The sequence below is a fragment of the Neomonachus schauinslandi genome, chromosome 7 (assembly GCF_002201575.2).
Source record: "Neomonachus schauinslandi chromosome 7, ASM220157v2, whole genome shotgun sequence".
NCBI lineage: Eukaryota > Metazoa > Chordata > Mammalia > Carnivora > Phocidae > Neomonachus > Neomonachus schauinslandi.
In genome coordinates this window covers 57,301,455-57,314,012 of record NC_058409.1, presented here as the reverse complement: position 1 = coordinate 57,314,012, position 12,558 = coordinate 57,301,455, and positions in this window count along the sequence as shown.

Below are 12,558 nucleotides of genomic sequence, written 5' to 3'. Positions count from 1 at the left end.
GGCAGGCCCAGCCTTCTCCTCTCGCATGGTGCCCGTCAGTGCCTGGGCAGCAGTGGGGTGCGGGCGGCTGAGAGTCCCAGTGCCATCCGGACAGTGCCCTTGATGCTGGTGCCACTTTGGGGGAGACAGAGATGTGTCAGCTGTGTAACTTAGCAGTGGTCTTGATTTGGATCGCTTGCTATGCTGGAGACAGGTTTTGTTCTTCACCCAGACTGCCCAGAATAGAAATGGCAGAATTCGGCAGAATGGCTAGGATGGAAACTTCAGGAAGAAGACGTCAGGTTGTTAGAATCCCCCTAAGCTGAAGAAGCCGCATCAGCATTCCCTGCCTCTGTGAGGGGACTCCCAGATGACCATACACTTCCCAGAGGTGGCGACGGTGGTGAGATCGCCCTTCCCAATGGTATTATTTTCTGTGCCACTTTGTCTTGCACGGGGGGGCATGCTGTATCATGACTGCAGCGAAAACCTGGTGTGTTTCAGACATGCTGGGCAGCGTGGACGAGCCACACTGGTGTCCAACACCTCCCACTCCTGAGCACTGTGAGGGCAGAGACTTGGTCTTCTTGCAACCTATTTCCACCCCCTCACATTGCAGATACCTGTATGTCCACAAAGACACATCATCAGCATGTAGTAAATCCTGCTAAATGACAAAATGACTTGTTGGGCAAGTGGATAATGAAAGTAACTGACCTTAAATGTGGACTATGCCAATCATTGTACTAATGATGCAAGAAATCACTGAAAACACTGTGGGAGAAGAACGGAAACGTTTTCTAGAAAACCCAGTAATGACCAGAATAGATCTGTCGCTTTTTTCACGTGTATTAGATAACCATGCAGAATTGAGGTGGCTCTTTGAACGAATATTCTCTGCTTCACCTCCTCTAATCTTTTGATTTGAAATCATTCCTATCATTGAGGTCAAAGGTGTTTGGGGCACCTGAACTGGATAATTAATTTTCTCCTCCATTTTCTCTTTATTAGTTACAAAGGTAGCCTTTTGCTTACCCAAGAAGCAGGTGGATAGGACTGCTATTTCAAGTCACTTTTATTTTTTATTTACTATTTTTAACTTTTTTTTAAGCAGTCTCCACACCCAGCATGAAGCCCAATGCAGGGCTTGAACTCAGGACCCTGAGATCATGACTTGAGCTGAGATTGAGAATCAGATGGTTAACCACCTGAGCCACCCGGGCGCCCCATTTATTTACTCTTCTTTAATTAGCATACCAGCATGCTCTAGTGTGTCCCCTCCCTTCCTCTCCCCTCCCCTTTTTTCTCTTTCTCTCTCTCTCTTTCGGACAGGGGTAGGGGTAGAGGGAGAGAGAGAGAGATTCTCAAGCTGCTCAACGCCCAGCACAGAGCCTGACGTGGGGCTCGATCTCACAACCCTGAGATCATGACCTGAGCCAAAACCAAGAGTCAGACGCCTGACTGACTGAGCCACCCCCAGGTGCCCCTAGTGTCTCTTACCTTTAAAGAGGTTCACCTTTAGGGGCGCCTGGGTGGCTCAGTCGTTAAGCGACTGCCTTCGGCTCAGGTCATGATCCCAGGGTCCTGGGATCAAGCCCCACATCGGGCTCCCTGCTCGGCAGGAAGCCTGCTTCTCCCTCTCCCACTCCCTCTGCTTGTGTTCCCTCTCTCGCTGTGTCTCTCTCTGTCAAATAAATAAATAAAATCTTTAAAAAAACAAAAACAAACAAAAAAAACAAGTTCACCTTTAATCCTCAGAGTTATTTTTTCTTTTTCACCAAAAAACTCTGAAAAAATTGTGTACTCACAAATTAGCTCCACTTCCTAACTTTCCGTTTGCTCTTCAGACTTCTCCACTCTGGCTTCAGCCCTGCCTGCTCCACCAGAATTGCGCAGTAACCTCCATGTCACCCATGCTAGGAGCGTTTCTGAGTCCTCATCTGGCTGGCACACTCCTCACAGGACCATCTGAGAATCCTTCTCTTGTACATGAAAGAAAACCCAGCTTAAACTGTAGTAAACAAAGGAGTAAGTTTCTTGTACTGTTTTTTTAAATAATTTGCTCCTCTCCACTTCTTTTTTTTTTTTTTTGCTCCTCTCCACTTCTTTCTACTCCCAGCATCAATCAGATATTGGATTAGCCGAATTAATCCTCTAATTATATTTTCTATTGTTCATCTCCTTAGCCGTCCCCACATACAAATATCAACGTGGGATGGTCTTTTCTCTGCGGCCATTTAGTTTCTCCAGAGAGGGATCTTTCAGACTCCTCTGGGAGGTGTAGATGCCCAGCCAAGGCCCATCTCAGAACCAGGCAGGAGAAAGCAGCCAGGGGCCTCCGGGTTTCGAAGGTAGATTGTAACTTAATCGTACAGTGTTCACCATTCCCCCTGCCTTCCTCTTGTACCTGCTCTTAGAGTCCAGATCTTCTCTGGCTTGTTTATTCCAGAGAATAAACCTCTAGTGTCTTGAAATGGGAAAGGAAGGTCCAGGGAGGTGGGGGATCTGTTGTTTCTGTTGGGAGACTTTTCACCTCTCTCCTTTGCACACTTATACCTCATCCCCACCTTGCAGGGAACACAGTACCTCCAAGTGCCAGGCCCCTCAGCCCTTGGCACACTTGTCAGTACTCACTGCAGACTCTCAGGTCAGCTCCCTCCACTGTTAAATCATTATTTCCTGTGCATCTTGCAGTCACTGACATTTTTTGTCCATAATTTTCTCTTTCGTTTTTATTCCTTTACTGCCATGTTAGGGATTTAGGAGGATTTGGCAATAAAAGCATGTTTCAATCCACCATATTTAATGAAAGTTCTTTGTATTCTTTATATTTTTGGATATTTTGATTCTTTAGGATTGCATTTCTGCAGAACGTCAGAAAATAGAAATTCTGCATTTTTTCAGTTGCACCCAATTCTCTCTACAAAAAGTAAACATGAAGGTAAGGTTTTTTTCCATTGTTAATATAAAATGTTGCCTATTGCATATTTTGACATGTGAATGAAATTATGTTCTATTAATGAAGGAAATAGATATGATCATCGCTGCTTTTTAGATTGTCCAGGAGCAATCTATTCTAATCTCAGATGTTCTTGCTTCTAAATCACTCAAATCTTTGTGGTTCTTTCTGAGAAATTTTGGCAACATACTTCGGGAGAATAATAGCTAACATGTACATATGTGTGAGGCACTCTTCTATTTAATCCATGTAACAACCATATGAAGTAGACATTGTTTCCATTTTACAGACTAACAAACTGAAGCACAGAGAAGTAATTTGTCCAAATTCACACAGCTCTACCAGATGTCTCGAGTCCTTGCAGTTAACCACTATGCCATGCTATGTTGCAACATCTTTTTATTTAATGAACATTTTAAAGCTCTTCCCATCTACTTCCTCAAAGGAAACTCACAATATTAAAACACCAAGAAGGAGAGTTTCACACATACACAGACACACACAGCAAATTAAAAGGAGCAAAGAACAGTGTAGACCAGAAATTTGAGATGAGTTGTTTTTTCGATTGGAGCACTAAATTTGCTCTGATTTCCTGGCAACTAACGAAAAAAAGTGAAATGTTAGATTATATTGTTCATTGTTTTGTAGAGCAAGCATGCAAATTACTTTGCAAAGTTTTTGGCAGCTGAATTCTAGAAGCAATTTCTAGAATTCTAATAAAAGAACTATATTAGTGTTTTTAAAAAATCTTTTTTTATGGTGAAATGTAATACTTAGAAAAATACATAAACATAAATGTATAGCTCACTGAATTATTGTAAAGAGAGCCCCACCTAACCACCCTTGTCAAGAAATAGAAGCCTCACAGCCCCAAGGAACACAAACATTACCATTATCATCATTTTTATGGCAATCATCACTTTTTTTTTTTTTTTTAGTTTTATTACCTAAATATCCTAAACACTATGGTTTAGTTTTGCCTGTTTTTTAACTTACTATGACTGGAATCACATATTCTTTTTGGCCTCTGTTGCTCAACTTTGGCAGTGAGATTCATGCAAACTGGTCTGTAGAGCTGTATTCATTTTTATTGTTCTCCTGCACTTCACTGTACTGCATTTTAGGAATATACCAGTTTGTCCATTTATCCGTAGATGGACATTTGGGTTATTCTGGTTGTTGGCTATGATGGAGAATGCTGCTCTAAGCATTCGTGTGTAGGTCTCCGGACTGAAGTGTGCATACTTTAGCCGAGTGTCACAGGGTGAGCACAGACCCAACTTTTGTAGATGATGCTTAGCAATCTTCCAAAATAGTTGTACCTATTACAAAATAGCAGTATACCCCTACTAGTAGTGTCTGAAAGTTCTTTTCTATATTTTTGTGAACACTGGAAACCGTCAGTCTTTCAAATTGTAACCATTCTTGAGGATGCACTGGTATCTTATTTTGGTATAGTGTTCTCCTTATTGCTATTGAGGTAGACCACATCAACCATCTGAATCTCTTCGGTGAATTAACTGCCTACTCAGGTCTCATGCCCAGTTTTCTACTGCATTGTCTGTCTTCTTTTCCTTGACTTCTCAAGTTTTTAAACAATGATAGTTTTTATAAACTTAATTTTTAGCTGCTTGATACTAGTATATAGAAATTCTGTTGATAATAAAATACTGAATGTTATCAAGCAATTCTTAACGAAAGCTGTCTTAATTCAATGGATATTTTTGGGTTTTCTACATACATAACCGTAATACCTGCCAAACAATGTCATTTTTTTCTTTCTTTCCATCCTTCACCTTTTCTTTTTCCTGCCTAACTGCAGTGTTAGTACCTCTGATACAGTAGCAAAAGGAAGTTGTGACAAAAGGAATCCTTGTCTTCTTCAGTCTCAAAGGAAGTTCCGTTTTCTTGTAGTGTATGAGACTTCTCTGTTTGCCACTAGAAAAGAGAAATATTGGAGCAATTTTTATGGACTTTTCACTGCATCAGGCTGAAAGTGACGCTTATTACTGCTTCTTCCATCTCATTGGTCAGAACTAGTTATATAACTCTTCTAACTGCATGGGTGCTAGCAGATGTAGGGGGAATCGGTGAATTATCTGATTAGCATGACTCTGATGGAGCCCAAGGTGGGATCTACTCAAGGAAGGGTGGGAAGTCCTCCTGAGGAGATGATACCTCAAGTGGGAACCTGAAGGATGATGTATCGTTTCCTAGGACTGCTGTAACAAAGTACTACAGACAGGGGGCTTAACCAAAAGAAATTTATTGTCTCACAATCTTCGGATGCTAGAAGTCCAAAATCAAGGTGTCAGCAGGGTTGGTTCCTTCTGAGGACCTTGAGCTTTCTGTCCAGGCCTCTCTCCTCGGCTTGTAGATGGCCATCTTTACTGTATGTCTCTCCACATTACCTTCCCTCTATGCATGTTCGTATCTAAATTATCCCATTTATAAAGATACTAGTCATAGTGGATTAGGCCCACTCTTAATGACCTTACTTTAACTTGATTACTGCTGTAAAGAACGTATCTCCACATTCTGAGGGTTAGGACTTCAATATAAGAACTTAGAGGAGACAGCTAAGTTGGTCATACTAAAAAAGAGAGGGAGAACAATTCTAGAAAGAGGACAGTTCGCATAGGTCCTAAGATAAGAGATTATACATATGGCTAGAGCTCAGTAAGCCCATGGGCCTGGTAGGAAGGGTCAAATCACATCCAGCCTTGGAGGCAGACCATAAGCAGACTTGAGATTTCATTCTAAGTGTAATGGAAAGCAACTGGAGGGTTTTGTGCAGGAGAGAGATGTGATCTCACCACTTTGTGGGTGGAGAGTAAGTTGGAAAGAGACAAGAGTGGCAATGGAAGGATCATTTAGGAGGCCAGTGCAGTAGTCTAGTTGAGAGGTGGTTGTCTGATAAAGATAAGGGTAGTAAGGGACAGAGAAAGCAATGGAAGGATGCCAGATATAAAGTGGACCTAGGCTTCATAGAACTTGGGAGAATTGGATGTGGGGGGTGAGGGTGAGAAAGGCAGCAAGGAGAACTTGCAGGTTCCTAATTACAGAACAGGATGAGCTGTGGAAGATGGGCAAACCTGGGAAAGGTTGGGCTTGGATTTCGATGGGTGGGTCCAGGGCAACATTTTGGACATGTTATGTTAGAGATATGCTTGGGGCATCCAAATGAAGAGACCATCAGGCAGTTGAATACATAAAGATCTAGTGTCCTGAGAAGAGGTATAGGCCAGAAAAAAAACTAATTGGGAATCATCATAACAGATGTCATTTAAAGCCATGGGAAAGAGTGAGACTAACTAGGAAAAGAGTCATGAAGAAAGACCAGAAATAGGTATTTATTTCTACACCTCACCCATCCCTGAAAGCTGAAGTATAAAGTCATCGTGCTTGTATCTAACGTAGTGAATGCATTGCCAGAGTTGGTGAGGTAATACGTCGAGGTGTTGCCTTCTGATGATGCAACATAATGTAATACCAAAGCTTAGGTAAAATCAGAGAAATTTATAGTTGACATTAGAAAACCTTTTAGAGCAAGTCCTGGGTCACAGTAAACTTATGGTTGCACTTTATGATGGTCCTTGGAAGTGCTGACAGAAGAGGCAATAGAGTTAACATTGTTTCAAAAATTGTGGAATTGACTGTATACTTGCCCAGGAAGGCCACCCTATTTCTGAAAAGAGGTAGGTCACAAAGCGGCCTACAGGGAAGACCAAATAATTTTTTTTTCAAGATTTTATTTATTTGAGAGAGAAAGAGAACAAGCAGGGGGAGGAAGAGGGAGAAGCAGACTCCCCCCTGAGCAGGGATCCCAATGTGGGTCTCAATCCCAGGACCCTGGGATCTTGACCTGAGCCGAAGGCAGATGCTTAACCGACTGAGCCACCCAGGCGCCCCAAGACCAAATAATTTTAAGTAGATCTGAACTCCTAGAACACTTGTACATTTACTCAAAAATCCCAAAGGTTTTGGTCTTTAAGCATGAAAAAGATTATTTTGGCCTACAACATGTCTAGGATGTTGATGCCAACTGGACTACTTCCACCATAGAACCACAGTATGGCTTTTTCATAATGTAATTTTGAATAAGATTATGTCACGATATGCCCATGATGGCTACAGGCATTAAGTTTCTGCCTGTCTTCTTACTCTTCTCCCAAGTCCCTTAATGATGTTAATTTATTCTTCTAGCTTAAGTGTATATTCACACACTGTACCACACACACAAAATTAAAAAAAATTCAGAGTAGGGTTTATATTGTTCTAAATCTTTCATAAGAAGTTTTAGGAGTAACTATATGATTGATTCCTGCCAGACTTCATTCTTTCCATTAAAAAAGGATTACAGACAACATAAGGTTTCTTGTAGTTTGCCAGTCTTTCATCATCACTGATGACATACACAAAGCGTCTGTTGATGGGAGGTGTTCAGCACCCTTGGGGATAACTAATTGTTCGTGGTAGTAATCTATTCTAACAGAAACTGGCCAGTGGGTTTAATTGCTGTTAAGGCTTTTCTTCAAAATCCATATTCATAGACTTGCAATGACTTGATTAAAGTATTATTAATTTGATTAAAGCAATTTTTAATATTTCAATATAAAGGGCCTCCAGATCAGGTCGATATAGCAAGACATTTACTGAGGGTTGAAAGAACTTGAACTGGCCAGCCACTGGGAATGTTGTAGCTCCAGAAGCATCTGAATAGAAAGAAGTTGCTGAGGGGGTACCTGGGTGGCTCAGTCAGTTGAGCGTCCGACTCGATTGCAGCTCAGGTCGTGATCTAGGGGTCCTGGGATAGAGCCCTGTGCTCAGGGGGGACATCGGCTTACGGATTCTTTTTCCCTCTGCTCCTCCCAACTTGTGCATGCTCTAATAAATCTTAAAAAAAAAAGAAAAAAGGTGGCTGAGGCTGAGTAAGAGTCCCAGCTTCTGCAGCTTGGAGACATCACTGGAAGTGAGACAGGTAACTGTGTAGGCATATATTGTGTGGGGATAAAGATGTTCCTGACTCCCCTTGCAAAAACTGTGGTGTGGGGACCAAGTTTCCTCCATCTACACTGCCTGTTAGCCCTGTGACTAACCATAATTACTTACCGTCTGTAACTGACTTTATTTGAATTTACATCTTGATGTCTTTGATACTTTGTTTTTATACTTCTTGAAAATTTTTATTGAATTTCTCTAGCACATCTCAACACAGGAGACTCGGGTCTAGTTATAGCCTAGAATGAGCTCTTTTCAAGACCGTCTAAAATTAAAGCTGAGCACTTGGATCTTACAGGGTTAAGAGTGAAGTTGAAGTTGCTGTGGGGAATGATGGAGGGGTTAAACCAAAGCTGCTGGACAATTTAATACCTAAACCCTTTTATTTCTCGCTCTGCCTCAAATGATGAGTAACATTTATAGAATCATGATTAAATCAGATTATGTAATTCCTCTTACATCTTAACTTTCTTATTCCCCTAATTCCAGTGTTCTAAGGATGTTGACACACCGAGGGGGAGAGGGGGGTCATGACTGCCCATGTGCTTTCCAAATTAACATTCAATGGATGGAATTTAGATGGTGTCGACAGAAAAGAAGCATTTTAGGCAGACACGTGTGCAGGTGGAAAGGCATGAGATGAGCATGTGAAATGGAGATACTACAGCTAAAGGCTTAGAAAGGAGACCAGAGTCTGCTCACAGAAAGCCTTGTACATCGGTGCATGTTTACCCTAGCCAGTGTGGAGGCAGGAAGTCTAGGACCATACTGGCTGCACTGCAAGCCTGGCCACTGGAATTAATGACAGGGATGAACATGAGATCAGAGATGCTTAATGGCCTGGCTCTATGGAGTCATTCACAGCAACAGCCGAGAGTGGATAGAGGGAGGCACGAAGGAGGAAGGAGGGCAAGAAGTAGGAGGCGGCTGTGATTAGAGGATAAACCCAGTATGAACTCGGGGAAGAATGGGTCAGCACCCTGTTAGACATTAAGCAATTGACTGCCAACTTCAGAGAAATAGGAGAGCGCGCAACTGGTAAGCAAGAGGATCTTGTGAATGGGCAAGATTACTGGTGGAGAGAGCTGGAGAAAATGCTAACAGCAAGGAACAAAGTTTTTGATGAGCAACAAAGTTGTAGGGTCTCTGTGAAGAGAAAGGGTATGAATGTATTAACTTGGCAGAGGGACAGAGTGCTTGGGAAGTAAGATCAAACTTCACTGTCAGAATGTGATGGAATGTTGGCATTTTTGCACCAAAGAATTCTAAACCTCTCCCAAACAGCTTCCTGTAGCAAAGAACTCATGAGGTTTTCATCCAGCTTATGGAATTCGGCAAGGTCAGGATGAATGACAGTTGTAAAGGACTGAGGAATTCTATCAGGCCTAGATTTCCAGGAGATGCTTTTTTTTACCTTAGTAAAGATGGCTAGTCCAACAGAGGGGTTACCCAGGGAGGCTATCCTAAGCCAACCACACCCTGACTTCGTAGGGTGAACTAGGTACTAGGATTCTTCTGAAGTACTGTGTTGAGAGTTGTATTAATATATCTAAGTTTAATTCAGAGATGATATTCTGCCAGTTTGGCTAGATCTCCTCTTATTAAATCCATTCTCTAAATTCTCGTAGAAAAACCATCTAGTAATCAAAGCTTTCTGGCTAGTTTCAGATTTATTTGCAGAGGGAATACAGAGAATTAATTTCTCCCTTGGGAGAAATTTCTCACTTCTTAATACAGAATCCTGAAATTGGCAAAGTACCAAATCCCACTGTGTTCAGCCCATCATTTTATAAATGATAGCTTGGGGGAAGGAAGAAATAAATTATTTAATACCAGGCTGTGAACTTTCTCACACAGGAACTAGATAGCCCCAGTAATAAAAAAATCAGAAACAAAAATTCTGTTATCTAAGGGAGCAAAAGTGATTTGAACTGCCCAGGGAGAGATGGAACTGGAGCCCTTACTTGGGGACTGAGCAGCACCTGGGACCCACCCTTAAACATGTGCCTCCTGTATGTTGGGGGCTTTATCAAGTCAGCATCGGATAAGGGGAGCTGCTGGGTTCCGGTGAAGCTAGTCCTATGTTTAAGTATAGAGCCAATAATCTCAAATTTAAATAGTCACAGATGGCTTGCTAAAATGAAAGGCATTTAAAGACCTTCCAAATTCTGGAAGTCAACATCGCCAAACTATGTGGGGATAGCTACACAGACAACATGAATAAGGCTTTTATTAGCATAAATTCGGCAACTGTTAAAATACTTCATTATAAATAGGAAGAGGCAGAAGTACAAGGATAGACAGTCTCCGAAGCCTGTTCATAATGTTATAGCAAATTCACAACTTGCTGTGCTCCTTCTATTTGAAATGAAGTGACAATATCTACCATCACTGCTATTTTAAACAAACAAAATGAAATTAACTCAATAAATATCTTTTATTAAAGAAAAAAAGGAATATTGTTAAGCACCAAAACTGTATGTTGTTACATTGCATGTACAAGAAGAGAAAGTGATTGCAATACTTGCCGTACAAGTACTTAACTCTGAAGTCATGGTGTAAAAAACATGAAAATACAAAGCAATACAATAATTACAACGCAGAAAATTTGCACTAAAGAGCAAAAGGCAACCGTCAAAACAATTATTGGAGATTTCAGAGTATTGCTATAAATGCCTGCTTAGTTTTTTCTTTGTACTTTTAATACTTTAGAATATTAATGGAGCATATTTAAGTATTGTAAATTTGCAAGGAGTTGGCATTTACAATACACTGTGCACACTTCCGTTTAATGTACGGTGTTAAAGCCTCTTTAAAAGCCAAGCACAATGTGCTAGTGTTTTGCTTCTACCATTATAATATTGCACAAAGCTAGTAAATGGTGAATTGGTTTGCCATTGTAATTTTCACTTAACCAGAAAGGCTAAAAAACATGTCAGTTTCAGTAGCCCTAATGGGCTTTTAATCATGCAAAATGATCTGTAGCCTTCGATTTTTCAAACTATGTATTATGGTTTCACACTTGGCAAGACATACAGTACGAGAAACTCAACGAGACAGTGGGGATTCTGTCCAAGTTAAAGAAGTCAGAAGTCACTGTCTGGGTGGTATTTTCTATCCCTCCTGGTTCACAACTGAAGGGAAAATGCCATCTTGTGACCATGAAGACTTCTTAAAACCAATATAATTAGTACTGGGAAAAGCTAGAATAACTTGTTACACTCTTGGATAGTTAACCATAGAACATGCAAGTTAAAACAAAAAACAAAAAACAAAAAAAAACCCCCCAAACTTCCCTTGTTAAAATTCACCTCTATAACCAACACCCATACCTTTGTGTATACATATAAAAATGACTTTCCACGGTCTTTCCCCTCCACCCTTAACTCCCCCAAATTGAGCCACCCTTAGTTATACCTGACTTTTAAAAAAACCAACAAAAAACTTTCCCTTAACTCTCAAAACAAATGACTGCTTTGAGATTCAATGTGAAATAGCATTGATGAAATATTTATTATATGTCAACCTCCGAGGTATTTTCTGTACATGCACCTTAACAGTGGCATAATAAAAATGGGGAAGGGGAAAAACATTTATAAATTTGAATTCAATCAACAAACCCCTCAAATACCAAGCTGCACATTTATATTTGTGGGTAAAACAGAATATTTTAGAGTGAACGTATCTTCCAAATAACCCAATGGGGCAAACATGGCACACACGCGCACACACATACAGGACCCCGATTCCCTCTCACCCTTAAAAAAAAAAAAAAAACTCTGTTTACATACATGATAGTTTAGGCAGCAATATAAACTCATTTTGTAGGAAAAACTTTTAAATTAGACTATAGGATGAAAAATACCATTGCTTCAACTTACAAAGCAATTAGGCAGAGATCCCTCTTTATGTGCTTTAACTAAAGAGCACTTTGCAGCAAAGTTCAGAAGTAACTACTGATTCAGTTCAGTAGCACTAAATAAATGCAATATGCTCCAACAGTAAGGTGCTTCTACTCTCTTACCTCTTGCATCTGGAATATATCTTGCTGGTCAATCCTCTAACACTAAGCATAGCTCTTCTTGTATGCTAAGCTATAAATGTGAAATAAAATCTGTTTAAAATGCACATTTAACTCTATATTATCATTTAAATTCAGTGCAAGAATTAGGTAAAACTTGTTAAGGTTTCTGCTCTCATTATCAAATGGCTGCATGTTAATGCATCTGCCACGGTTTTTAAATGTTTTACAGCTGTTCAAAACGATTTCTTACAAATAACCTGGTAATAATGTATATGAAATCTGAACTCCCTGATAAGGTCTTTAAGGGACCCCTTACTATAGTACTTTACAGGTTGGTATCTGATATGATGTGCATACTAAATAAATTATAAGGGTTAAAAAAAAAAAAAACCCAAAACTTTGTATTTAGTGGAAGAAAAAACTTTCCTTAGGCTAAGACTAAACTGACTTAGGCACGGACTTAAATTTATACACAAACTCAATGAATGCAATTAAAAAATGGAATCTTAAGGAATGTATAAAATTAAATTGTGTTAATTGTACACTGGTCCCATTCCAAACAGAGGATGCTGCCTGTTCATTTTTGTTCCACTGA